Raw genomic sequence first — 6,036 nt, forward strand, 5'->3', positions numbered from 1 at the left:
TTTCACTCTGTGGGACCACAAATGGCTTAAAAGGGGGTATTTAGCATATACCCTATACAAGACTGAGCTTTCCAGAAGTTAGAACTGTGCAGTTTCCAAGACCTCTGCAAAACATCAGCTTGCCTGACTGCTTTGAAATTTAGGAAATAGGGCACTGCTAGAAAATACTGTCACTACATCACAGATACTACAGTTGCAAAGAACTTTTTATCATATTTCCTCTTCCCTCTGCTATTTCAGAACTTTCTTTCCTGCTGAACTCTTAAGGGTTAACTAGCTTTGGGTGGAGGAGGGGGAAATCAGAGGTCAGCTCTTGTTCTGATACCAGTGAACTCACAAGTTACTCCTTAAGCATGTGGTTTCATCCTAGGTTCTTCCTGCCAGCAATTTCTCACTTTAATCATACACCCACAGCAACCCAGATCTTTAAATTCAGCAATTCTTTCTCAGGTTTCAGCAAGTCATTGGCAGCCTGAGCTATTTTTGGGATATTTTCTCTACTGCAGATGCAGCTCAGGAAAACGCAGGGAGCATGCTAAAGACCTGCAGCTATTTGCCTTGTACAATTTGTTCATTTCTCTTTATTTCTCTGTTTTCCTGCACTGATCACTTAAAGGACAATCTCTCTTGCAAACAAAATCCCCGGAGCCTGATTAGAGGGACTGAAGGCTCCCAGACACGGATTGCCTGCCAGCCACAGCACGGTAAGGACATGGACACTTTTGGCTAGCCTTGCACTGCAGCTTTTTAAGCTTTGCTGAACGTTTATTTGTGTCCATCGCTTCCAAATCAACACTGCTGGCATGGCAGGCAGTCTCCAGCTCCTGGTCTCCATTTTCATTCCCTAAAATCCTCAGCACTTGTAAGTAACACATTTATACTCACCGTCTCTTTGTGTGTGCTAGAAATCAATGACTGACACTAATTTTGATCAGTTCCAGGGGTTGGGTTTTTTCCTTACATTTGAGCATCTTTTGGAGATCTGTAATTCGTAATCCTGATTGAAACTGTGAATATTTCTATTGCCTGATCCTCCCTATTTTAGGTATACTGTTAGTCTTATTATTTAGCTCAGCAAATTATTCAAGTCAGGGAATGGTTTTATGTACAGTAGATGGAAACATTATAAAAAAGATCTGCTACTGCTGATTTGCAGTTATATACATAGCTTTCTTGTATTCTGTACCGGCTCTGCTATAATACCTGTAAGCTGCCACACAGCAGGGTGCTAACACTACAAAGACATATACAGCATAAAACCAATGCAGCAGACCAAGCTGTACTAAAAATGAGTAGGCTTTATCATGCAGTTCTTTTTATATATGCTCACAGAAATGCACCAAGTAAGCTTTGCAAGAATGGTGAGATTCCAATTTTATGGGACATACTATTTTATTGAAATACTTGTACAAATAGTTTTAACATCCTCAGGGATATTTTACTTACACATACTACTGCAGGAAGAGGAACACAGTTCATGTCTGATGAATGTACAAACCAAATTCTGGCAATCTCTGGTGACAGAAATTGGAAAAGGGGGTCTTTTGGTCCTTTTCTGTACTTCAGGCTTTTTTAAAAAACTGGAATTGCTTTATGCTTTATCCTTTCATGTTCAGTAACCCGATGATTGCAAAGAAGAGAATTCCCCTGAGGGCTTAATGTACATCATCCAAATATTTGACTGCAACTCAGTGTTTGTTGTCCTATTAGGAGAGGTTTTAGACCTTAGCCTGACTTTGCACTAGGGGTAGGGAGGCCTTCAGATAGAATAAGCAATCAAAAGCTGCCTGTGTTTGCTGCCAAAACAGACAAAAGCATACTGTACAGTTGTAGCCCCATAATATTTCCTATCAAAATGCTTAGACACTACAGTCCGCAGCAGAAAAAAAAAAAGTTACCACAGCCTCTGAAACAGTATTTTAGGAACTTACTCAACCTTCACCCTTCACCTTTTCAATATGGGAGAATTTTTATTCATTTTCTAGCTTGCAAATGTTTCTGGAGTGATTTATAAAACTGATTGGAGGTATGGGAGAAATGCTGTATGTGCACATGAGCACCCTGAAGGTCTTTAAGGCATAACTGTCAGTATGGGAAAAGTTCTGATATTGATATGCAAAGAATAAAAAAAAAAAAAAAAAAGGGAGGGGGGGGCAGGGGGAGAAAAAAAAAAGCCATTCAGGATATAATGACTTACAAGTCAGAAGACCTAGAAGCAAAAAGTTAAAACTTCAACTGGAATCAACAGATTTAGGATCAGTCTCTGAAAGTAATATTTTTTTCTTCTGAAAGCCTCTCATCAATTTTGAGACACAATTTCTATGATACTATGTTGCTTGTGAATATAAGACGCACCTCTGAGCCTGGCTCTCCTCCCACAGGTGAAGCTCTGCCTCAATTTCACTGAAGTCACTGATACTAAATTAGATTAATGAGAAATATGAATCAGTCCTTTAGTCCATAGTTCCAATCCCAAATGCTAGCACTCAGCTTGCTGGAAATCTTGAGATGCAACACATTTCCCAGAGACCGCAGTAGGAAAGAAATTATTATAGCTAGATGTGTTTTGCTAAAAGTTAGCAAAACATTTGTTTGTTCACTGTTAACAGCGGAACTGACATATCATTAGACAAATTGCGAGGCATGCATGTAAATCTAGACCTCGTGTTTCTCTCTCCCTCAAAAAAAAAGTTACTCTCGCACAAAGAGAAGTTGATTGAAGGAAGTTCTACTGGCAGGACAGGTCTGTGCAGAACTGTTTTGGAAATTCAATGAGATAAAACTCAATACAGAGATAGACCTGTACAGATAACCATTCAAGTGGTGCTTGTTTGGGCTCATTTTAGAAAATGTCACACTAAATTGTGCCATTGATAAAAATTTTATTAGAAAGACAATGCATGTTATTTCACAATATGTGGAGAAAGGAAATTATCTAAATAATGAAAAAGCAGATGCCATCTAGGCTATATTAACCTTTCTATTTTTAAAAAAACCCTGTTGCCTACAGGAACTCTCAGGAAGTTGAAAACCCCATCTTTGTTAGAGGAGAAATAAAGACCACGGGGATTAGCAACTCTCCAGATGTTCCCAACTGAGGATACACACATGCTACATTAATATACTTTTTTTTTTCTGTGCACATACATTAAATCAGCCACACAAGAAACTAAAGATTAACTGACTCTATAAATGTACTAATTTATAATTCAGCAGCAGCTATGATGCCAGGCACTCCCATAACTCATACTTGATGACCCTTGCCTAGAGACAACTATATATAAAGGACTAATGGGTACCCCTAAGGGCAACAGCTAAAGTTGGAACCCATGCTGACTTACAGTAGAACTTGTTCTAGAGTTAGAACATGAGTCAAAACCACAATTATTCCTTCACTTGAACAATCACAGAAGTGGGTCTCTCCAATTTTAATGCCACCCTCAGATACACACTAAAGTTACAATAGATAAGTTACTGTGCATGAGCACAGCCATGGTAATTGGCCAGTTATATTGTCTTCACCCGACTTTTTAAAAAAGTTTACTCTTTCCAATTTTAGCTTAAAATTCAGTTTAAAAAAGATTTAATTGGTCCTGCACTACTAAGTAAATGACTAGACTAAAAATGCCTATAGTCTCAATGGCTCCATTGACATGCAGTAACTTACCACAGAGCAACAACCCGATCAGATGGCTGAGCCCTTCATTAAAACTGAAGGAACAGTTTTATTTTTCCTGGCTGTCACTTTGCACCAGACTAATTATATTAAATCCAGTTGAGGGACTGGGTTGAAAGAGGGATCATCAACATGTGAATAGTACAATAATTTCTCAAGGATTGGATCTGAATTTTAATAGTCTCAAAGCAGGGCTCTGCAACAAAAAACTGACAGATTTTGCTGGTGATGTGTTGGGAGACAACATCAGTTTAGAGGAGGAATATCACAAAGTAACAGAAATGAGAGGAAATGTAGTAGAAATGTAAGGCTCATTTGAGGCAGGAATAAGCAAATGAGGGAGCAGCCTAGAGTGGCGAGCTGCAGGCTTGTGCATGAGGAGGTAGGCACTAGCTTGGCTCGTCCAAGTAGCTCAGCTTTGTCTTCTCTGTAGCTGCTGACTCCTGGCAGTGCCTGCAGTTCCAACCTTCTCTCAAGTGGCAGCAGAAGCATGAAGATGCTCTGCATCCCATTTCTCTCAGACCCTCCCATCTCCATTTCTTCCCACATCATTCCATAGCAGGAGAAGGCCCTGGTCTGCTTCCAGTTCTCACCTCAACCTCAGCCTCTGCCTCTGATAAACAGAGCACAGGGAGGTAGTAAGGGCTACCTGGAAAAGATGAAAGAGGGGCTACAGGGCCTGGTCAGCAGGGTGGAAATGACACAGGAATGGAGATGGAAATGGATATCCTGGGAGGAGGAGTGTGGGAAGAGACAGGTAGACAAGCAAAGTGCAGCTGCTTCCACCCAACACTTCCGAATGTGATACAGCTGAGAATAAGACAAATCCATTCCATAGGACACCACTAAAGATAAAGACATTTGAGACAGTATAGCTCTGACGGCATCCTATAGGTATGAGTGAGTCCCTATTTGGAATATTACACAGTTCTTGTCACTCACAAAACAGAAAAATCAATACGTATCATAACAATGAGGCAGGAGTATGATTGCTTTTGGTAAAGAAATCATCAGGGAAATTAATCATTTAAAATGTATGACAATGCAGGGCCAAGAACAAACAGATATAAATCAAACACAGCAAGCAGAATTAGGAGAACACACTGAAGCAGTGAGATGGGAGCAAGAATCCTATCTTTTTTTTTAAGATGGAGTGTGATCAATTACCAAAAGCACTGAATGTTTTTGAAATCTGCGGCAACACTATAATCACTCCAGGAATGTTTTCTATGTCACTGTCATACATGTTAATATAAGTGAGATAAGAACCAGTTCCTGCATATAATACATGGATGAATGGATAGGTGCTATAATTTGCTTTAGCAGATGTTGCTCCTTTTGACATCACCTGTATCTCTGTACAAAGACTAAGATAACATCAATGTGATAACATCAGCCTCTTTAATACACACAAATGAAACTAGACTGAGTTAGAGAAGAATGATTGGAGCAAACTTGGTTCTTGATATTCTGAAGAATCTAGGAAATCTGTTAGGAGGCTGCACAGATTAGGGTACGCTGAATGTATTTTAAGTGTAAACAAGTACCAGAAAGTTATTTTCAGGTTAATGTTTTTCCTCTTTTGCTCAAAAATCATGTTGACCAGGAAGTCAACAGGCTGCCCTCACGGGAGAGAGAGGGGAAGACTGAGAGCATGAGACCATTACTTCCTTTTTACCAGAAAGAAAATGAAAGTAAATGCCACATAGGCAAGAGACAGAGACTATGCTGTATATCTGTACTGATTTGTCTGACACTAAAGCAACAGACCTCAAGCACCAAGGCTAAAATTTTTGCCAATAACATGTCAGAGTATCATAACTCCATTTCTATGTAGATTCTACAACTGCCATACAGATTATAGTATGTTTGACTTGTCTCTTTCAGACATCTTTTCACAGGCTGCAGTATCAATAAAGGGAAGGCTCTAAGTAGCCTTCAACAGAAATCAGCATTTCTGTTGCAATTAATCTTTAGAAATAGATGGCTGTTCTTTTCAAATTAATTTTTGAAAGATATCCTTGCAAAATTTATGACTGAAATTCCATCCCTAAAACTGGAATCAGTCACTGTAAATCACATAATATTCAGGTATTTAGATTATCCTGAGATTGTAAGGCAGTGACCTCTCACAGCAGCAACGGAGAGTATAATATATCAAAGAGATCAGTTTAAAGATGACATCTCTGAGGCTACATCAAACAGCAGCTACAAGAAACAGTTCAACAGCAGTCACTGGATAATTTTGCCCTAACTGAAAAGAAATAAATCCATTGGATGAAAAGACTAGATTTCTGGTATTTAAGATATCTAATTCATTGCCAAAAATATGTAAAGTTTTTGAAACAGGCAAGATGGAT

Source organism: Falco peregrinus, chromosome 13 (genome assembly GCF_023634155.1).
Source record: "Falco peregrinus isolate bFalPer1 chromosome 13, bFalPer1.pri, whole genome shotgun sequence".
NCBI lineage: Eukaryota > Metazoa > Chordata > Aves > Falconiformes > Falconidae > Falco > Falco peregrinus.